Raw genomic sequence first — 22,093 nt, 5'->3', positions numbered from 1 at the left:
TATATGGGGTGTGTTTGGAGCAATGGTTATTTCTGAAATTGTCATTTACAAAAAGTATCCGCGCTCGATGAGGCTTAACTTTTTCGATCACCGAACTTAGTTTTGGCCACCAAATCGTCAATTTTAGTCCGAAATGGCTCATTTTTTGTGGGCATGCTCCACTTGAGCCATAGTTGGGGATAAAATAAAAAAAATCTGGCACAGCGAACCATTTTGGACAAGTTTTTACCAATTTCCAAAAAAGTATCCGCGCTCGATGAGGCGTAACTTTTTCGATCACCGAACATTGTTTTGACCACCAAATCGTCAATTTTAGTCCGAATTGGCTCATTTTTTGTGGGCATGCTCCACTTGAGCCATAGTTGGGGATAAATTAAAAAAAAATCTGGCACAGCGAACCATTTTGGACAAGTTTTTACCAATTTCCAAAAAAGTATCCGCGCTCGATGAGGCTTAACTTTTTCGATCACCGAGGCTTTTTGAGGCTCTAAAATGTGTAAATTTCGAATAAAAGTATTCTATGAGGTTTGAATACTCAAAAGAAAAAGCCTACAACACCTGGTGTTCCCAAGCGGTCACCCATCCAAGTACTAACCAGGCCCAATGTTGCTTAACTTCGGTGATCGGACGAGAACCGGTGCATTCAACATGGTATGGTCGTAGGCATTTGCGTAAGTGGGGGCGAATTTATATACAACAGTATTGTATTGTAGTCTTATATTCATATACAGGATCACTTTAACTCGCCGCCTTGCGGTTTGCAAAATAGTCACTTAATACATGCAATTTTAGCCACGTTTGTGTTATAATTTATGCAATTCGTAGCCATACAGTGTATTATGACCAACGCACAAACTTTTTGCTTCCAACCTTCCACAATACAGTGGAACGGCTCCAAAACAAGGGAGAGATGAATTGGGTCCGAGGAACCTGTTCAACCGGACATTGAACCGGAGGCATGACTTCAGTGGGTTTAGGCCGGTACTTGGGAAAATCATAGCTCAATTGCTTTTAGCCTAATTGTTGTGATAAACTTATTAAATAGGTAAGTATCAACTCTATTTGATAAGTTTTATTTGAATGCACTCTGCGTTAGCGGAGTGCAGCCTAAATAATGGAACTCAGCGATTTGCAGTAACTTAAAAGTTAGTTTAATAAAGGGAAATTTTACATCTAGTATTGATGTTTCCGAGACAGTTCCAAATACCAAATATACAGTAAACGCAAGCAGGGGAACTATTAGAATGGCCTTTACAAGTATATGGGGTGTGTTTGGAGCAATGGTTATTGCTGAAATTGTCATTTACAAAAAGTATCCGCGCTCGATGAGGCTTAACTTTTTCGATCACCGAACTTAGTTTTGGCCACCAAATCGTCAATTTTAGTCCGAAATGGCTCATTTTTTGTGGGCATGCTCCACTTGAGTCATAGTTGGGGATAAAATAAAAAAATTTGGCACAGCGAACAATTTTGGACAAGTTTTCACCAATTTCCAAAAAAGTATCCGCGCTCGATGAGGCGTAACTTTTTCGATCACCGAACTTTGTTTTGGCCACCAAATCGTCAATTTTAGTCCGAATTGGCTCATTTTTTGTGGGCATGCTCAACTTGAGCCATAGTTGGGGATAAAATAAAAAATATCTGGCACAGCGAACCATTTTGGACAAGTTTTTACCAATTTCCAAAAAAGTATCCGCGCTCGATGAGGCTTAACTTTTTCGATCACCCAGGCTTTTTGAGGCTCTAAAATGCGTAAATATCGAATAAAAGTGTAGTGGTCTATGAGGTTTGAATACTCAAAAGAAAAAGCCTACAACACCTGGTGTTCCCAAGCGGTCACCCATCCAAGTACTAACCAGGCCCAATGTTGCTTAACTTCGGTGATCGGACGAGAACCGGTGCATTCAACATGGTATGGTCGTAGGCATTTGCGTAAGTGGGGGCGAATTTATATACAACAGTATTGTATTGTAGTCTTATATTCATATACAGGATCACTTTAACTCGCCGCCTTGCGGTTTGCAAAATAGTCACTTAATACATGCAATTTTAGCCACGTTTGTGTTATAATTTATGCAATTCGTAGCCATACAGTGTATTATGACCAACGCACAAACTTTTTGCTTCCAACCCTCCACAATACAGTGGAACGGCCCCAAAACAAGGGAGAGATGAATTGGGTCCGAGGAACCTGTTCAACCGGACATTGAACCGGAGGCATGACTTCAGTGGGTTTAGGCCGGTACTTGGGAAAATCATAGCTCAATTGCTTTTAGCCTAATTGTTGTGATAAACTTATTAAATAGGTAAGTATCAACTCTATTTGATAAGTTTTATTTGAATGCACTCTGCGTTAGCGGAGTGCAGCCTAAATAATGGAACTCAGCGATTTGCACTAACTTAAAAGTTAGTTTAATAAAGGGAAATTTTACATCTAGTATTGATGTTTCCGAGACAGTTCCAAATACCAAATATACAGTAAACGCAAGCAGGGGAACTATTAGAATGGCCTTTACAAGTATGTGGGGTGTGTTTGGAGCAATGGTTATTGCTGAAATTGTCATTTACAAAAAGTATCCGCGCTCGATGAGGCTTAACTTTTTCGATCACCGAACTTAGTTTTGGCCACCAAATCGTCAATTTTAGTCCGAAATGGCTCATTTTTTGTAGGCATGCTCCACTTGAGTCATAGTTGGGGATAAAATAAGAAAAATTTGGCACAGCGAACCATTTTGGACAAGTTTTTACCAATTTCCAAAAAAGTATCCGCGCTCGATGAGGCTTAACTTCTTCGATCACCGAACTTTGTTTTGGCCACCAAATCGTTAATTTTAGTCCGAATTGGCTCATTTTTTGTGGGCATGCTCCACTTGAGCCATAGTTGGGGATAAAATAAAACAAAATCTGGCACAGCGAACCATTTTGGACAAGTTTTTACCAATTTCCAAAAAAGTATCCGCGCTCGATGAGGCTTAACTTTTTCGATCACCGAGGCTTTTTGAGGCTCTAAAATGTGTAAATATCAAATAAAAGTATTCTATGAGGTTTGAATACTCAAAAGAAAAAGCCTACAACACCTGGTGTTCCCAAGCGGTCACCCATCCAAGTACTAACCAGGCCCAATGTTGCTTAACTTCGGTGATCGGACGAGAACCGGTGCACTTAACATGGTATGGTCGTAGGCATTTGCGTAAGTGGGGGCGAATTTATATACAACAGTATCGTATTGTAATCTTATATTCATATACATGATCACTTTAACTCGCCGCCTTGCGGTTTGCAAAATAGTCACTTAATACATGCAATTTTAGCCACGTTTGTGTTATAATTAATGCAATTCGTAACCATACAGTGTATTATGACCAACGCACAAACTTTTTGCTTCCAACCTTCCACAATACAGTGGAACGGCCCCAAAACAAGGGAGAGATGAATTGGGTCCGAGGAACCTGTTCAACCGGACATTGAACCGGAGGCATGACTTCAGTGGGTTTAGGCCGGTACTTGGGAAAATCATAGCTCAATTGCTTTTAGCCTAATTGTTGTGATAAACTTATTAAATAGGTAAGTATCAGCTCTATTTGATAAGTTTTATTTGAATGCACTCTGCGTTAGCGGAGTGCAGCCTAAAGAATGGAACTCAGCGATTTGCACTAACGTAAAAGTTAGTTTAATAAAGGGAAATTTTACAATTAGTATTGATGTTTCCGAGACAGTTCCAAATACCAAATATACAGTAAACGCAAGCAGGGGAACTATTAGAATGGCCTTTACAAGTATATGGGGTGTGTTTGGAGCAATGGTTAATGCTGAAATTGTCATTTACAAAAAGTATCCGCGCTCGATGAGGCTTAACTTTTTCGATCATCGAACTTAGTTTTGGCCACCAAATCGTCAATTTTAGTCCGAAATGGCTCATTTTTTGTGGGCATGCTCCACTTGAGCCATAGTTGGGGATAAAATAAAAAAATCTGGCACAGCGAACCATTTTGGACAAGTTTTTACCAATTTCCAAAAAAGTATCCGCGCTCGATGAGGCTTAACTTTTTCGATCACCGAGGCTTTTTGAGGCTCTAAAATGCGTAAATATCGAATAAAAGTATTCTATGAGGTTTGAATACTTGAAAGAAAAAGCCTACAACACCTGGTGTTCCCAAGCGGTCACCCATCCAAGTACTAACCAGGCCCAATGTTGCTTAACTTCGGTGATCGGACGAGAACCGGTGCATTCAACATGGTATGGTCGTAGGCATTTGCGTAAGTGGGAGCGAATTTATATACAACAGTATTGTATTGTAGTCTTATATTCATATACAGGATCACTTTAACTCGCCGCCTTGCGGTTTGCAAAATAGTCACTTAATACATGCAATTTATCCACGTTTGTGTTATAACTTATGCAATTCGTAGCCATACAGTGTATTATGACCAACGCACAAACTTTTTGCTTCCAACCTCCCACAATACAGTGGAACGGCCCCAAAACAAGGGAGAGATGAATTGGGTCCGAGGAACCTGTTCAACCGGACATTGAACCGGAGGCATGACTTCAGTGGTTTTAGGCCGGTACTTGGGAAAATCATAGCTCAATTGCTTTTAGCCTAATTGTTGTGATAAACTTATTAAATAGGTAAGTATCAACTCTAATTGATAAGTTTTATTTGAATGCACTCTGCGTTAGCGGAGTGCAGCCTAAAGAATGGAACTGAGCGATTTGCACTAACATAAAAGTTAGTTTAATAAAGGGAAATTTTACAATTAGTATTGATGTTTCCGAGACAGTTCCAAATACCAAATATACAGTAAACGCAAGCAGGGGAACTATTAGAATGGCCTATACAAGTATGTGGGGTGTGTTTGGAGCAATGGTTATTGCTGAAATTGTCATTTACAAAAAGTATCCGCGCTCGATGAGGCTTAACTTTTTCGATCACCGAACTTAGTTTTGGCCACCAAATCGTCAATTTTAGTCCGAAATGGCTCATTTTTTGTGGGCATGCTCCACTTGAGCCATAGTTGGGGATAAAATAAAAAAATCTGGCACAGCGAACCATTTTGGACAAGTTTTCACCAATTTCCATAAAAGTATCCGCGCTCGATGAGGCTTAACTTTTTCGATCACCGAACTTTGTTTTGGCCACCAAATCGTCAATTTTAGTCCGAATTGGCTCATTTTTTGTGGGCATGCTCCACTTGAGCCATAGTTGGGGATAAAATAAAAAAAAATCTGGCACAGCGGACCATTTTGGACAAGTTTTTACCAATTTCCAAAAAAGTATCCGCGCTCGATGAGGCTTAACTTTTTCGATCACCGAGGCTTTTTGAGGCTCTAAAATGCGTAAATATCGAATAAAAGTATTCTATGAGGTTTGATTACTTAAAAGAAAAAGCCTACAACACCTGGTGTTCCCAAGCGGTCACCCATCTAAGTACTAACCAGGCCCAATGTTGCTTAACTTCGGTGATCGGACGAGAACCGGTGCATTCAACATGGTATGGTCTTAGGCATTTGCGTAAGTGGTGGCGAATTTATATACAACAGTATTGTATTGTAGTCTTATATTCATATACAGGATCACTTTAACTCGCCGCCTTGCGGTTTGCAAAATAGTCACTTAATACATGCAATTTTAGCCACGTTTGTGTTATAATTTATGCAATTCGTAGCCATACAGTGTATTATGACCAACGCACAAACTTTTTGCTTCCAACCTTCCACAATACAGTGGAACGGCCCCAAAACAAGGGAGAGATGAATTGGGTCCGAGGAACCTGTTCAACCGGACATTGAACCGGAGGCATGACTTCAGTGGGTTTAGGCCGGTACTTGGGAAAATCATAGCTCAATTGCTTTTAGCCTAATTGTTGTGATAAACTTATTAAATAGGTAAGTATCAACTCTATTTGATAAATTTTATTTGAATGCACTCTGCGTTAGCGGAGTGCAGCCTAAAGAATGGAACTGAGCGATTTGCACTAACTTAAAAGTTAGTTTAATAAAGGGAAATTTTACAATTAGTATTGATGTTTCCGAGACAGTTCCAAATACCAAATATACAGTAAACGCAAGCAGGGGAACTATTAGAATGGCCTTTACAAGTATATGGGGTGTGTTTGGAGCAGTGGTTATTGCTGAAATTGTCATTTACAAAAAGTATCCGCGCTCGATGAGGCTTAACTTTTTCGATCACCGAACTTAGTTTTGGCCACCAAATCGTCAATTTTAGTTCGAAATGGCTCATTTTTTGTGGGCATGCTCCACTTGAGCCATAGTTTGGGATAAAATAAAAAAATCTGGCACAGCGAACCATTTTGGACAAGTTTTCACCAATTTCCAAAAAAGTATCCGCGCTCGATGAGGCTTAACTTTTTCGATCACCGAACTTTGTTTTGGCCACAAAATCGTCAATTTTAGTCCGAATTGGCTCATTTTTTGTGGGCATGCTCCACTTGAACCATAGTTGGGGATAAAATAAAAAAATCTGGCACAGCGAACCATTTTGGACAAGTTTTTACCAATTTCCAAAAAAGTATCCGCGCTCGATGAGGCTTAACTTTTTCGATCACCGAGTCTTTTTGAGGCTCTAAAATGTGTAAATATCGAATAAAAGTATTCTATGAGGTTTGAATACTCAAAAGAAAAAGCCTACAACACCTGGTGTTCCCAAGCGGTCACCCATCCAAGTACTAACCAGGCCCACTGTTGCTTAACTTCGGTGATCGGACGAGAACCGGTGCATTCAACATGGTATGGTCGTAGGCATTTGCGTAAGTGGGGGCGAATTTATATACAACAGTATTATATTGTAGTCTTATATTCATATACAGGATCACTTTAACTCGCCGCCTTGCGGTTTGCAAAATAGTCACTTAATACATGCAATTTTAGCCACGTTTGTGTTATAATTTATGCAATTCGTAGCCATACAGTGTATTATGACCAACGCACAAACTTTTTGCTTCCAACCTTCCACAATACAGTGGAACGGCCCCAAAACAAGGGAGAGATGAATTGGGTCCGAGGAACCTGTTCAACCGGACATTGAACCGGAGGCATGACTTCAGTGGGTTTAGGCCGGTACTTGGGAAAATCATAGCTCAATTGCTTTTAGACTAATTGTTGTGATAAACATATTAAATAGATAAGTATCAACTCTATTTGATAAGTTTTATTTGAATGCACTCTGCGTTAGCGGAGTGCTGCCTAAAGAAGGCAACTCAGCGATTTGCACTAACTTAAAAGTTAGTTTAATAAAGGGAAATTTTACAATTAGTATTGATGTTTCCGAGACAGTTCCAAATACCAAATATACAGTAAACGCAAGCAGGGGAACTATTAGAATGGCCTTTACAAGTATATGGGGTGTGTTTGGAGCAATGGTTATTGCTGAAATTGTCATTTACAAAAAGTATCCGCGCTCGATGAGGCTTAACTTTTTCGATCACCGAACTTAGTTTTGGCCACCAAATCGTCAATTTTAGTCCGAAATGGCTCATTTTTTGTGGGCATGCTCCACTTGAGCCATAGTTGGGGATAAAATAAAAAAATCTGGCACAGCGAACCATTTTGGACAAGTTTTCACCACTTTCCAAAAAAGTATCCGCGCTCGATGAGGCTTAACTTTTTCGATCACCGAACTTTGTTTTGGCCACCAAATCGTCAATTTTAGTCCGAATTGGCTCATTTTTTGTGGGCATGCTCCACTTGAGCCATAGTTGGGGATAAAATAAAAAAAATCTGGCACAGCGAACCTTTTTGGACAAGTTTTTACCAATTTCCAAAAAAAGTATCCGCGCTCGATGAGGCTTAACTTTTTCGATCACCGAGGCTTTTTGAGGCTCTAAAATGCGTAAATATCGAATAAAAGTATTCTATGAGGTTTGAATACTCAAAAGAAAAAGCCTACAACACCTGGTGTTCCCAAGCGGTCCCCCATCCAAGTACTAACCAGGCCCAATGTTGCTTAACTTCGGTGATCGGACGAGAACCGGTGCATTCAACATGGTATGGTCGTAGGCATTTGCGTAAGTGGGGGCGAATTTATATACAACAGTATTGTATTGTAGTCTTATATTCATATACAGGATCACTTTAACTCGCCGCCTTGCGGTTTGCAAAATAGTCACTTAATACATGCAATTTTAGCCACGTTTGTGTTATAATTTATGCAATTCGTAGCCATACAGTGTATTATGACCAACGCACAAACTTTTTGCTTCCAACCTTCCACAATACAGTGGAACGGCCACAAAACAAGGGAGAGATGAATTGGGTCCGAGGAACCTGTTCAACCGGACATTGAACCGGAGGCATGACTTCAGTGGGTTTAGGCCGGTACTTGGGAAAATCATAGCTCAATTGCTTTTAGCCTAATTGTTGTGATAAACATATTAAATAGATAAGTATCAACTCTATTTGATAAGTTTTATTTGAATGCACTCTGCGTTAGCGGAGTGCTGCCTAAAGAAGGCAACTCAGCGATTTGCACTAACTTTAAAGTTAGTTTATTAAAGGGAAATTTCACAATTAGTATTGATGTTTCCGAGACAGTTCCAAATACCAAATATACAGTAAACGCAAGCAGGGGAACTATTAGAATGGCCTTTACAAGTATATGGGGTGTGTTTGGAGCAATGGTTATTGCTGAAATTGTCATTTACAAAAAGTATCCGCGCTCGATGAGGCTTAACTTTTTCGATCACCGAACTTAGTTTTGGCCACCAAATCGTCAATTTTAGTCCGAAATGGCTCATTTTATGTGGGCATGCTCCACTTGAGCCATAGTTGGGGATAAAATAAAAAAATCTGGCACACCGAACCTTTTTGGACAAGTTTTTACCAATTTCCAAAAAAGTATCCGCGCTCGATGAGGCTTAACTTTTTCGATCACCGAGGCTTTTTGAGGCTCTAAAATGCGTAAATATCGAATAAAAGTATTCTATGAGGTTTGAATACTCAAAAGAAAAAGCCTACAACACCTGGTGTTCCCAAGCGGTCACCCATCCAAGTACTAACCAGGCCCAATGTTGCTTAACTTCGGTGATCGGACGAGAACCGGTGCATTCAACATGGTATGGTCGTAGGCATTTGCGTAAGTGGGAGCGAATTTATATACAACAGTATTGTATTGTAGTCTTATATTCATATACAGGATCACTTTAACTCGCCGCCTTGCGGTTTGCAAAATAGTCACTTAATACATGCAATTTTAGCCACGTTTGTGTTATAATTTATGCAATTCGTAGCCATACAGTGTATTATGACCAACGCACAAACTTTTTGCTTCCAACCTTCCACAATACAGTGGAACGGCCCCGAAACAAGGGAGAGATGAATTGGGTCCGAGGAACCTGTTCAACCGGACATTGAACCGGAGGCATTACTTCAGTGGGTTTAGGCCGGTACTTGGGAAAATCATAGCTCAATTGCTTGTAGCCTAATTGTTGTGATAAACTTATTAAATAGGTAAGTGTCAACTCTATTTGATAAGTTTTATTTGAATGCACTCTGCGTTAGCGGAGTGCAGCCTAAAGAATGGAACTGAGCGATTTGCACTAACTTAAAAGTTAGTTTAATAAAGGGAAATTTTACAATTAGTATTGATGTTTCCGAGACAGTTCCAAATACCAAATATACAGTAAACGCAAGCAGGGGAGCTATTAGAATGGCCTTTACAAGTATATGGGGTGTGTTTGGAGCAATGGTTATTGCTGAAATTGTCATTTACAAAAAGTATCCGCGCTCGATGAGGCTTAACTTTTTCGATCACCGAACTTAGTTTTGGCCACCAAATCGTCAATTTTAGTCCGAAATGGCTCATTTTATGTGGGCATGCTCCACTTGAGCCATAGTTGGGGATAAAATAAAAAAATCTGGCACAGCGAACCATTTTAGACAAGTTTTCACCAATTTCCAAAAAAGTATCCGCGATCGATGAGGCTTAACTTTTTCGATCACCGAACTTTGTTTTGGCCACCAAATCGTCAATTTTAGTCCAAATTGGCTCATTTTTTGTGGGCATGCTCCACTTGAGCCGTAGTTGGGGATAAAATAAAAAACATCTGGCACAGCGAACCATTTTGGACAAGTTTTTGTCAATTTCCAAAAAAGTATCCGCGCTCGATGAGGCTTAACTTTTTCGATCACCGAGGCTTTTTGAGGCTCTAAAATGCGTAAATATCGAATAAAAGTATTCTATGGGGTTTGAATACTCAAAAGAAAAAGCCTACAACACCTGGTGTTCCCAAGCGGTCACCCATCCAAGTACTAACCAGGCCCAATGTTGCTTAACTTCGGTGATCGGACGAGAACCGGTGCATTCAACATGGTATGGTCGTAGGCATTTGCGTAAGTGGGAGCGAATTTATATACAACAGTATTGTATTGTAGTCTTATATTCATATACAGGATCACTTTAACTCGCCGCCTTGCGGTTTGCAAAATAGTCACTTAATACATGCAATTTTAGCCACGGTTGTGTTATAATTTATGCAATTCGTAGCCATACAGTGTATTATGACGAACGCACAAACTTTTTGCTTCCAACCATCCACAATACAGTGGAACGGCCCTAAAACAAGGGAGAGATGAATTGGGTCCGAGGAACCTGTTCAACCGGACATTGAACCGGAAGCATGACTTCAGTGGGTTTAGGCCGGTACTTGGGAAAATCATAGCTCAATTGCTTTTAGCCTAATTGTTGTGATAAACTTATTAAATAGGTAAGTATCAACTCTATTTGATAAGTTTTATTTGAATGCACTCTGCGTTAGCGGAGTGCAGCCTAAAGAATGGAACTGAGCGATTTGCACTAACTTAGAAGTTAGTTTAATAAAGGGAAATTTTACAATTAGTATTGATGTTTCCGAGACAGTTCCAAATACCAAATATACAGTAAACGCAAGCAGGGGAACTATTAGAATGGCCTTTACAAGTATATGGGGTGTGTTTGGAGCAATGGTTATTGCTGAAATTGTCATTTACAAAAAGTATCCGCGCTCGATGAGGCTTAACTTTTTCGATCACCGAACTTAGTTTTGGCCACCAAATCGTCAATTTTAGTCCGAAATGGCTCATTTTATGTGGGCATGCTCCACTTGAGCCATAGTTGGGGATAAAATAAAAAAATCTGGCACAGCGAACCACTTTGGACAAGTTTTCACCAATTTCCAAAAAAGTATCCGCGCCCGATGAGGCTTAACTTTTTCGATCAACGAACTTTGTTTTGGCCACCAAATCGTCAATTTTAGTCCAAATTGGCTCATTTTTTGTGGGCATGCTCCACTTGAGCCATAGTTGGGGATAAAATAAAAAAATCTGGCACAGCGAACCATTTTGGACAAGTTTTCACCAATTTCCAAAAAAGTATCCGCGCTCGATGAGGCCTAACTTTTTCGCTCACCGAACTTTGTTTTGGCCACCAAATCGTCAATTTTAGTCCGAATTGGCTCATTTTTTGTGGGCATGCTCCACTTGAGCCATAGTTGGGGATAAAATAAAAAAAATCTGGCACAGCGAACCATTTTGGACAAGTTTTTACCAATTTCCAAAAAAGTATCCGCGCTCGATGAGGCTTAACTTTTTCGATCACCGAGGCTTTTTGAGGCTCTAAAATGTGTAAATATCGAATAAAAGTATTCTATGAGGTTTGAATACTCAAAAGAAAAAGCCTACAACACCTGGTGTTCCCAAGCGGTCACCCATCCAAGTACTAACCAGGCCCAATGTTGCTTAACTTCGGTGATCGGACGAGAACCGGTGCATTCAACATGGTATGGTCGTAGGCATTTGCGTAAGTGGGAGCGAATTTATATACAACAGTATTGTATTGTAGTCTTATATTCATATACAGGATCACTTTAACTCGCCGCCTTGCGGTTTGCAAAATAGTCACTTAATACATGCAATTTTAGCCACGGTTGTGTTATAATTTATGCAATTCGTAGCCATACAGTGTATTATGACGAACGCACAAACTTTTTGCTTCCAACCATCCACAATACAGTGGAACGGCCCTAAAACAAGGGAGAGATGAATTGGGTCCGAGGAACCTGTTCAACCGGACATTGAACCGGAAGCATGACTTCAGTGGGTTTAGGCCGGTACTTGGGAAAATCATAGCTCAATTGCTTTTAGCCTAATTGTTGTGATAAACTTATTAAATAGGTAAGTATCAACTCTATTTGATAAGTTTTATTTGAATGCACTCTGCGTTAGCGGAGTGCAGCCTAAAGAATGGAACTGAGCGATTTGCACTAACTTAAAAGTTAGTTTAATAAAGGGAAATTTTACAATTAGTATTGATGTTTCCGAGACAGTTCCAAATACCAAATATACAGTAAACGCAAGCAGGGGAACTATTAGAATGGCCTTTACAAGTATATGGGGTGTGTTTGGAGCAATGGTTATTGCTGAAATTGTCATTTACAAAAAGTATCCGCGCTCGATGAAGCTTAACTTTTTCGATCATCGAACTTAGTTTTGGCCACCAAATCGTCAATTTTAGTCCGAAATGGCTCATTTTATGTGGGCATGCTCCACTTGAGCCATAGTTGGGGATAAAATAAAAAAATCTGGCACAGCGAACCATTTTGGACAAGTTTTCACCAATTTCCAAAAAAGTATCCGCGCTCGATGAGGCTTAACTTTTTCGATCACCGAACTTTGTTTTGGCCACCAAATCGTCAATTTTAGTCCAAATTGGCTCATTTTTGTGGGCATGCTCCACTTGAGCCATATTTGGGGATAAAATAAAAAAAAATCTGGCACAGCGAACCATTTTGGACAAGTTTTTACCAATTTCCAAAAAAGTAACCGCGCTCGATGAGGCTTAACTTTTTCGATCACCGAGGCTTTTTGAGGCTCTAAAATGCGTAAATATCGAATAAAAGTATTCTATGAGGTTTGAATACTCAAAAGAAAAAGCCTACAACACCTGGTGTTCCCAAGCGGTCACCCATCCAAGTACTAACCAGGCCCAATGTTGCTTAACTTCGGTGATCGGACGAGAACCGGTGCATTCAACATGGTATGGTCGTAGGCATTTGCGTAAGTGGGAGCGAATTTATATACAACAGTATTGTATTGTAGTCTTATATTCATATACAGGATCACTTTAACTCGCCGCCTTGCGGTTTGCAAAATAGTCACTTAATACATGCAATTTTAGCCACGTTTGTGTTATAACTTATGCAATTCGTAGCCATACAGTGTATTATGACCAACGCACAAACTTTTTGCTTCCAACCTCCCACAATACAGTGGAACGGCCCCAAAACAAGGGAGAGATGAATTGGGTCCGAGGAACCTGTTCAACCGGACATTGAACCGGAAGCATGACTTCAGTGGGTTTAGGCCGGTACTTGGGAAAATCATAGCTCAATTGCTTTTAGCCTAATTGTTGTGATAAACTTATTAAATAGGTAAGTATCAACTCTATTTGATAAGTTTTATTTGAATGCACTCTGCGTTAGCGGAGTGCAGCCTAAAGAATGGAACTGAGCGATTTGCACTAACTTAAAAGTTAGTTTAATAAAGGGAAATTTTACAATTAGTATTGATGTTTCCGAGACAGTTCCAAATACCAAATATACAGTAAACGCAAGCAGGGGAACTATTAGAATGGCCTTTACAAGTATATGGGGTGTGTTTGGAGCAATGGTTATTGCTGAAATTGTCATTTACAAAAAGTATCCGCGCTCGATGAGGCTTAACTTTTTCGATCACCGAACATAGTTTTGGCCACCAAATCGTCAATTTTAGTCCGAAATGGCTCATATTATGTGGGCATGCTCCACTTGCTCCACTTGAGCCATAGTTGGGGATAAAATAAAAAAATCTGGCACAGCGAACCATTTTGGACAAGTTTTCACCAATTTCCAAAAAAGTATCCGCGCTCGATGAGGCTTAGCTTTTTCGATCACCGAACTTTGTTTTGGCCACCAAATCGTCAATTTTAGTCCAAATTGGCTCATTATTTGTGGGCATGCTCCACTTGAGCCACAGTTGGGGATAAAATAAAAAAAATCTGGCACAGCGAACCATTTTGGACAAGTTTTTACCAATTTCCAAAAAAGTATCCGCGTTCGATGAGGCTTAACTTTTTCGATCACCGAGGCTTTTTGAGGCTCTAAAATGCGTAAATATCGAATAAAAGTATTCTATGAGGTTTGAATACTCAAAAGAAAAAGCCTACAACACCTGGTGTTCCCAAGCGGTCACCCATCCAAGTACTAACCAGGCCCAATGTTGCTTAACTTCGGTGATCGGACGAGAACCGGTGCATTCAACATGGTATGGTCGTAGGCATTTGCGTAAGTGGGAGCGAATTTATATACAACAGTATTGTATTGTAGTCTTATATTCATATACAGGATCACTTTAACTCGCCGCCTTGCGGTTTGCAAAATAGTCACTTAATACATGCAATTTTAGCCACGTTTGTGTTATAATTTATGCAATTCGTAGCCATACAGTGTATTATGACCAACGCACAAACTTTTTGCTTCCAACCTTCCACAATACAGTGGAACGGCCCCTAAACAAGGGAGAGATGAATTGGGTCCGAGGAACCTGTTCAACCGGACATTGAACCGGAGGCATGACTTCAGTGGGTTTAGGCCGGTACTTGGGAAAATCATAGCTCAATTGCTTTTAGCCTAATTGTTGTGACCAACTGTCAAAAAGCAATACCATTCGATTAGATCCAGAGGCCTAAATTTACTAGGCAAAACCGTTTTTCCTATGGGCAAACATTTCCTCAACACAGAAAAATCATTCTATCCTAGAAGATACAATATCAAATTCAGTAATCTCCCTTATGTTTGCACAGACACTGAAGCCCTGAAACTAATAGATCTTCCAGAGGGAATAGAACATAGCCCCGCAATTATTCGAATGAAAGACAACATAGGAGGCGATCTCATCTTCAATGGTTATGCAACACTGAGTGTGACAGTGAAAAACGCAACTGAAGAGGAAAGATTAAAAACTTGGTCATATGAAAATCGGATCGCAGAATTCAAAGAATGGAACAGCTTAGAGATCAAGTTCCATGCTCCCTCACTACATAACTGCAGTTACTGTGAAGAAAGCAAACTACAGTATCGGGGACACCATAAAGATTGGTGCTACTTATGGCAAAACCAGCTACAAAGAATCAAAAATGTGCAAAACATAAACAAAGAAACAAAGAATAATCGTGCTGAAAAGCAGAAACCAACAAATTTTCATAAAGCTCCCGAAACTGAAACAATCAGTGACACCTCCTCTTGCAACTTGACCATAGATGAAGAGGAAGTGGAAGAAACTTATACAGAAGAAATTTGTAGTGGCACAACAGAAAATGCTACAGTCATAGAACAAGAAACAGAAAACGCTGACAAAACCTCAACCAACATACAAAACGCTGAATGTAATGATTCCGCCTATCTTAATACAGAGAAGTTTCAATCTTTAGAGCTTGATAATAGTGCTGTTCTCAAACAGTACAGACCAGGCGCCAAAAGGCCACTTAGTGAAACACAAAAACAACAAAACGCGCAAATCGCAAAACACTTCTTGAACGATCAGTGGATTAAGAAGAAAAATCAGTTCGAACAAAACAAAAATGATTGAGCACAAAGTTTTCTGTTTGAATTCATGTGGCCTTAAGAGCCCGAAAAAATTCTTCGCAATAATCGAAAAATGCTACAAATTAGCTAGCGGAACATTATTCATTTTGTGTATCCAAGAATCGAAAATTCCAGCTCTATCTCGTTCACACGAAACAGTTCTTGAGCAATACAAATTACGCTATCATCTAGTGCCTGCAATAAACTGCAGTGGAGGTTTAGTTACAGTTTGGAGTGAAGAACTAAAAACTGATAATCAAATACTGCAATCACGAGATCACTCGGGAATTAATTTTACGGAACTCAATCTAACTGTATTCAATGTATATCTGAATACAAGCTCCTATTGTGAAAAGTTGAAGCAATTAAGCTCAAATCTCTCGAAACTCAACACGGAACGATCTATTGTTTTAGCAGGGGATTTTAATGCTTTCAGTCATGATTCGCGAAACACATCAACTGCTCTTCGAAGCGTAGACGATAGAGTTAAGCGATTTGTAAAGCTCCAAACGGTTACAGAGCATGCTCTACTATTTGATGCAGCGGTAGAACTGGACGTACTTGATTTCACACACTATGACAAAAGAACATCGTCTTTTTCACGAATAGACTATTTTTTTACAAACCAAACCCAGTACAGCGAAATGAAAGTACATCGGAGCAATTTCTCAGATCACATGCTGTTAGAACTAAGCAACAAAAGCGAAGAAAAAGAACGAGGCCAAAGCTTTTGGAAAATGAACGATGCTATTTTATTTCCAAACAAAGAGTACATCAAAACAGAAATAGAAGCCTTTGGAATGAACTGTTTGACACATGAAAGTTATGAAGAGCTGAAGTGCCACATACGTGATGTGTGCCAAGCCTTAGCTATTAATAAATCAAAAATCTTAAGCTCGCAAATGAAAAACATCCTGGCCGAAGAGAAAAGGCTGAGAGAACAAATACAAAATCATGACTCCAATGAAAAAATTTTAAAACGATATAATGATACAGTCTCGAAAATAAATGCGTATGACAACAACAAACAAAAAGATCAGTTCATCCACTTCAAGAAACTGACCCAATCATGCGAACTTGGAAACGCGAAAGACTTGAAAACTTGGGCAAAGCAAAAAAACAACACGAACAATATTACTTCACTTAGGGTTGGTGCAAGTGTTACAACAAATCAGGAAGAAATCATCAAAGTCTTTGAAAACCATTTTTCACAGCTTTACAAAAGCAAGAAAAAAGGCTCTTTTGAGATTTTTCTTGACCATTTGAACGAGCGCAAAAACGAAGCAACAAATGATGTAAATGAAATCACCATAGATGAAGTATTGAAAGCAATTAACAAACTCAATGCAAAGAGCTCACCGGGTTCGGATGGAATAACCTCAAACTTTTACAAGATTTTTAAGAGAGAAATGGCCCCATTGCTACAAAGCGTTTTCAACAATATTGTTCGAACTGAAAAAGTCCCTGAAAGCCAAAATATTGCAATCTTAAAACTTCTGCCTAAAACTGATAATCCGAGAACTGTTGATGAATTTAGACCTATAAGCTTGCTGAACACTGACCTCAAAATTCTATCACACATTCTATCTGCCAGAATCATAATAGATCTTGAAGACATAATAGGCCAACATCAGCATGCATACTTGAGCAAAAGACAAATCCATATAGCATTAAATAAAGTTCGAAAAGCCCATAAGCAACTAAATAACAGCAAATGCCTTGTGAATCTGGATTTTTCAAAAGCTTTTGACAAAGTAGACAGAGATTACATCTTCGCCCTTCTCGATAAAATTGGCATTGACCAATACACAAAATCTGCCATCAGAACAGTTTACAATGAAACGAAAGCAATTATTGAAATCAATGGCTACCTTTCCAAAACAATTGTACTACAACGCGGAGTTAGGCAAGGTTGTCCCCTTTCAGCTTTACTTTTCATACTTGCTGTTGAGCCCTTGCTTTGCTGTATAGACAACTCACCACATATTAAAGGATTCACCAGCTCAAAAACAGTGGCTTATGCAGACGACATTACTTGCTCAATACGCATATCATCGATTGAAGGACTATTTGACACTGTCAAAGATTTTTGCGATTGCACTCAACTAGAAATCAACGTCAAAAAGAGTGAGATCCTGTCAACGAGAGACATAGCTTTCTATAAAACTGTACGTGTAACAAAAATCCTGGGCATTAAATTCTTTACTGATAAATCATCAACAAACTTACTTGATCTCATCAAAACACAAATTGCCATTTACATGCGCTTCATTTCTCGATCGAAAACTTTAAGAGCCAAGAGACAAATCATTGAAACTTTTATCCTTCCAAAGTTCCTGTATTATTCAAGACACACGGACACAACAGTAAATATTCTGACGAATGTTCAAAAACTCATCAACAATCTACTAAAAACTGGTGACAAAATGGAAATTAGAAGTGAAGTTCTTTACCAATCTGTTGCTGTGGGCGGTATCTCTCTTCCACATATTACATCAAAAATAATCTCAGCAAAACTGATAGACGAAATTAACTCATCAAACGAGAACGATGTTTCCTTTCCAAATGACTTAACAATTTTGTTAAAATCTTTAAAGCTCAAAGTCTCTCAAACTGACAACAGTATCCTTCTGTTTAAGAACAACATCGAAACTTCCCTGAGACTTGACAAAGCCTTAAGAACAAGTGAGATTTACTGTTATATCATTGCTCAAGTTTTTCCAACAAGTTTTATCGAGGACCGCTTAAACAAATCCGTCATAAAGTACAATTGTTCAACGAAAGAATTAACTCTCTTTAGCAAAAATATCTGGAAATTTTACAAACTTTTGCCACAACAACAAAATCTTTTATATCGCCTTGCCTTCAATTGTCTTGTTGACAAACAGATTAGATGGATGAAAAATTTTTCAGAGTCACCAATTTGCAGCTATTGCGAAAAAGAGTTTGAAACATCGGAACATTTAGTTCTCAAATGCGAACAATTATCTGGAGCGAGAAGTACCCTAAGGCTGAGTAGTTGGCGCGACGTCTTTGTAAATATGAAAGTTGAAACTCTTAGATTTACGGCAAGTGTTCTAAATGGATCCTGGCAAGAAACCCCTGAACAAACAAAAAACTATTTGAATTTTGTACTTAATTTGTAAAGCTTTAACAATGAAATCTGATAAATTTTCCTTGTAAATACCAACTGTAACGATTCATCAATGAAACCTGCTGAATTATTTCAACATCATTGTAAATAACAACTGTAAATAATAGCATCTGAATTTATTATTTAAAAGCCTAATTGTTGTGATAAACTTATTAAATAGGTAAGTATCAACTCTATTTGACAAATTTTTTTTCAATGCACTCTGCGTTAGCGGAGTGCAGCCTAAAGAATGGAACTGAGCGATTTGCACTAACTTAAAAGTTAGTTTAATAAAGGGAAATTTTACAATTAGTATTGATGTTTCCGAGACAGTTCCAAATACCAAATATACAGTAAACGCAAGCAGGGGAACTATAAGAATGGCCTTTACAAGTATATGGGGTGTGTTTGGAGCAATGGTTATTGCTGAAATCGTCATTTACAAAAAGTATCCGCGCTCGATGAGGCTTAACTTTTTCGATCACCGAACTTAGTTTTGGCCACCAAATCGTCAATTTTAGTCCAAATTGGCTCATTATTTGTGGGCATGCTCCACTTGAGCCATAGTTGGGGATAGAATAAAAAAATCTGGCACAGCGAACCATTTTGGACAAGTTTTTACCAATTTCCAAAAAAGTATCCGCGTTCGATGAGGCTTAACTTTTTCGATCACCGAGGCTTTTTGAGGCTCTAAAATGCGTAAATATCGAATAAAAGTATTCTATGAGGTTTGAATACTCAAAAGAAAAAGCCTACAACACCTGGTGTTCCCAAGCGGTCACCCATCCAAGTACTAACCAGGCCCAATGTTGCTTAACTTCGGTGATCGGACGAGAACCGGTGCATTCAACATGGTATGGTCGTAGGCATTTGCGTAAGTGGGAGCGAATTTATATACAACAGTATTGTATTGTAGTCTTATATTCATATACAGGATCACTTTAACTCGCCGCCTTGCGGTTTGCAAAATAGTCACTTAATACATGCAATTTTAGCCACGTTTGTGTTATAATTTATGCAATTCGTAGCCATACAGTGTATTATGACCAACGCACAAACTTTTTGCTTCCAACCTTCCACAATACAGTGGAACGGCCCCAAAACAAGGGAGAGATGAATTGGGTCCGAGGAACCTGTTCAACCGGACATTGAACCGGAGGCATGACTTCAGTGGGTTTAGGCCGGTACTTGGGAAAATCGTAGCTCAATTGCTTTTAGCCTAATTGTTGTGATAAACTTATTAAATAGGTAAGTATCAACTCTATTTGATAAGTTTTATTTGAATGCACTCTGCGTTAGCGGAGTGCAGCCTAAAGAATGGAACTGAGCGATTTGCACTAACTTAAAAGTTAGTTTAATAAAGGGAAGTTTTACAATTAGTATTGATGTTTCCGAGACAGTTCCAAATACCAAATATACAGTAAACGCAAGCAGGGGAACTATTAGAATGGCCTTTACAAGTATATGGGGTGTGTTTGGAGCAATGGTTATTGCTGAAATTGTCATTTACAAAAACTATCCGCGCTCGATGAGGCTTAACTTTTTCGATCACCGAACTTAGTTTTGGCCACCAAATCGTCAATTTTAGTCCGAAATGGCTCATTTTATGTGGGCATGCTTCACTTGAGCCATAGTTGGGGATAAAATAAAAAAATCTGGCACAGCGAACCATTTTGGACAAGTTTTCACCAATTTCCAAAAAAGTATCCGCGCTCGATGAGGCTTAACTTTTTCGATCACCGAGGCTTTTTGAGGCTCTAAAATGCGTAAATATCGAATAAAAGTATTCTATGAGGTTTGAATACTCAAAAGAAAAAGCCTACAACACCTGGTGTTCCCAAGCGGTCACCCATCCAAGTACTAACCAGGCCCAATGTTGCTTAACTTCGGTGATCGGACGAGAACCGGTGCATTCAACATGGTATGGTCGTAGGCATTTGCGTAAGTGGGAGCGAATTTATATACAACAGTATTGTATTTTAGTCTTATATTCATATACAGGATCACTTTAACTCGCCGCCTTGCGGTTTGCAAAATAGTCACTTAATACATGCAATTTTAGCCACGTTTGTGTTATAATTTATGCAATTCGTAGCCATACAGTGTATTATGACCAACGCACAAACTTTTTGCTTCCAACCTTCCACAATACAGTGGAACGGCCCCAAAACAAGGGAGAGATGAATTGGGTCCGAGGAACCTGTTCAACCGGACATTGAACCGGAGGCATGACTTCAGTGGGTTTAGGCCGGTACTTGGGAAAATCATAGCTCAATTGCTTTTAGCCTAATTGTTGTGATAAACTTATTAAATAGGTAAGTATCAACTCTATTTGATAAGTTTTATTTGAATGCACTCTGCGTTAGCGGAGTGCAGCCTAAAGAATGGAACTGAGCGATTTGCACTAACTTAAAAGTTAGTTTAATAAAGGGAAATTTTACAATTAGTATTGATGTTTCCGTGACAGTTCCTAATACCAAATATACAGTTAACGCAAGCAGGGGAACTATTAGAATGGCCTTTACAAGTATATGGGGTGTGTTTGGAGCAATGGTTATTGCTGAAATTGTCATTTACAAAAAGTATCCGCGCTCGATGAGGCTTAACTTTTTCGATCAACGAACTTAGTTTTGGCCACCAAATCGTCAATTTTAGTTCGAAATGGCTCATTTTATGTGGGCATGCTTCACTTGAGCCATAGTTGGGGATAAAATAAAAAAATCTGGCACAGCGAACCATTTTGGACAAGTTTTCACCAATTTCCAAAAAAGTATCCGCGCTCGATGAGGCTTAACTTTTTCGATCACCGAGGCTTTTTGAGGCTCTTAAATGCGTAAATATCAAATAAAAGTATTCTATGAGGTTTGAATACTCAAAAGAAAAAGCCTACAACACCTGGTGTTCCCAAGCGGTCACCCATCCAAGTACTAACCAGGCCCAATGTTGCTTAACTTCGGTGATCGGACGAGAACCGGTGCATTCAACATGGTATGGTCGTAGGCATTTGCGTAAGTGGGAGCGAAATTATATACAACAGTATTGTATTGTAGTCTTATATTCATATACAGGATCACTTTAACTCGCCGCCTTGCGGTTTGCAAAATAGTCACTTAATACATGCAATTTTAGCCACGTTTGTGTTATAATTTATGCAATTCGTAGCCATACAGTGTATTATGACCAACGCACAAACTTTTTGCTTCCAACCTTCCACAATACAGTGGAACGGCCCCAAAACAAGGGAGAGATGAATTGGGTCCGAGGAACCTGTTCAACCGGACATTGAACCGGAGGCATGACTTCAGTGGGTTTAGGCCGGTACTTGGGAAAATCATAGCTCAATTGCTT

General features: G+C 39.2%; 15 non-coding genes across 15 annotated transcripts; all 15 read right to left on the bottom strand.

Moving 5' to 3' along the window:
- Nucleotides 1-546: 546 nt before the first annotated feature.
- LOC142346602 (5S ribosomal RNA) lies at nt 547-665 on the bottom strand. Its single transcript, XR_012759652.1, has one exon. It is a non-coding gene; the product is annotated as a 5S ribosomal RNA (ribosomal RNA).
- Nucleotides 666-1,807: 1,142 nt separating this feature from the next.
- Nucleotides 1,808-1,926, bottom strand: LOC142346601 (5S ribosomal RNA). The gene has a single exon (XR_012759651.1). It is a non-coding gene; the product is annotated as a 5S ribosomal RNA (ribosomal RNA).
- Nucleotides 1,927-3,065: 1,139 nt separating this feature from the next.
- LOC142347150 (5S ribosomal RNA) lies at nt 3,066-3,184 on the bottom strand. The gene has a single exon (XR_012760170.1). It is a non-coding gene; the product is annotated as a 5S ribosomal RNA (ribosomal RNA).
- Nucleotides 3,185-4,132: 948 nt separating this feature from the next.
- Nucleotides 4,133-4,251, bottom strand: LOC142346600 (5S ribosomal RNA). The gene has a single exon (XR_012759650.1). It is a non-coding gene; the product is annotated as a 5S ribosomal RNA (ribosomal RNA).
- Nucleotides 4,252-5,388: 1,137 nt separating this feature from the next.
- On the bottom strand, nt 5,389-5,507 carry LOC142347165 (5S ribosomal RNA). The gene has a single exon (XR_012760183.1). It is a non-coding gene; the product is annotated as a 5S ribosomal RNA (ribosomal RNA).
- A 1,136-nt stretch (nt 5,508-6,643) lies between these two features.
- On the bottom strand, nt 6,644-6,762 carry LOC142346977 (5S ribosomal RNA). Its single transcript, XR_012760008.1, has one exon. It is a non-coding gene; the product is annotated as a 5S ribosomal RNA (ribosomal RNA).
- Nucleotides 6,763-7,900: 1,138 nt separating this feature from the next.
- On the bottom strand, nt 7,901-8,019 carry LOC142346925 (5S ribosomal RNA). The gene has a single exon (XR_012759959.1). It is a non-coding gene; the product is annotated as a 5S ribosomal RNA (ribosomal RNA).
- Nucleotides 8,020-8,967: 948 nt separating this feature from the next.
- LOC142346598 (5S ribosomal RNA) lies at nt 8,968-9,086 on the bottom strand. Its single transcript, XR_012759649.1, has one exon. It is a non-coding gene; the product is annotated as a 5S ribosomal RNA (ribosomal RNA).
- Nucleotides 9,087-10,223: 1,137 nt separating this feature from the next.
- Nucleotides 10,224-10,342, bottom strand: LOC142346597 (5S ribosomal RNA). Its single transcript, XR_012759648.1, has one exon. It is a non-coding gene; the product is annotated as a 5S ribosomal RNA (ribosomal RNA).
- A 1,325-nt stretch (nt 10,343-11,667) lies between these two features.
- LOC142346595 (5S ribosomal RNA) lies at nt 11,668-11,786 on the bottom strand. The gene has a single exon (XR_012759646.1). It is a non-coding gene; the product is annotated as a 5S ribosomal RNA (ribosomal RNA).
- Nucleotides 11,787-12,923: 1,137 nt separating this feature from the next.
- LOC142346594 (5S ribosomal RNA) lies at nt 12,924-13,042 on the bottom strand. The gene has a single exon (XR_012759645.1). It is a non-coding gene; the product is annotated as a 5S ribosomal RNA (ribosomal RNA).
- A 1,146-nt stretch (nt 13,043-14,188) lies between these two features.
- LOC142346593 (5S ribosomal RNA) lies at nt 14,189-14,307 on the bottom strand. Its single transcript, XR_012759644.1, has one exon. It is a non-coding gene; the product is annotated as a 5S ribosomal RNA (ribosomal RNA).
- A 5,187-nt stretch (nt 14,308-19,494) lies between these two features.
- LOC142346592 (5S ribosomal RNA) lies at nt 19,495-19,613 on the bottom strand. The gene has a single exon (XR_012759643.1). It is a non-coding gene; the product is annotated as a 5S ribosomal RNA (ribosomal RNA).
- A 948-nt stretch (nt 19,614-20,561) lies between these two features.
- Nucleotides 20,562-20,680, bottom strand: LOC142346591 (5S ribosomal RNA). The gene has a single exon (XR_012759642.1). It is a non-coding gene; the product is annotated as a 5S ribosomal RNA (ribosomal RNA).
- Nucleotides 20,681-21,628: 948 nt separating this feature from the next.
- LOC142346590 (5S ribosomal RNA) lies at nt 21,629-21,747 on the bottom strand. The gene has a single exon (XR_012759641.1). It is a non-coding gene; the product is annotated as a 5S ribosomal RNA (ribosomal RNA).
- Between the last annotated feature and the right edge of the window lie 346 nt (nt 21,748-22,093).

The sequence above is a fragment of the Convolutriloba macropyga genome, chromosome 9 (genome assembly GCF_964194025.1).
Source record: "Convolutriloba macropyga chromosome 9, txConMacr16.3, whole genome shotgun sequence".
NCBI lineage: Eukaryota > Metazoa > Xenacoelomorpha > Acoela > Convolutidae > Convolutriloba > Convolutriloba macropyga.
Note: the sequence above shows the minus strand (reverse complement) of the source record. Positions and strands in the feature narration are given on the sequence as shown.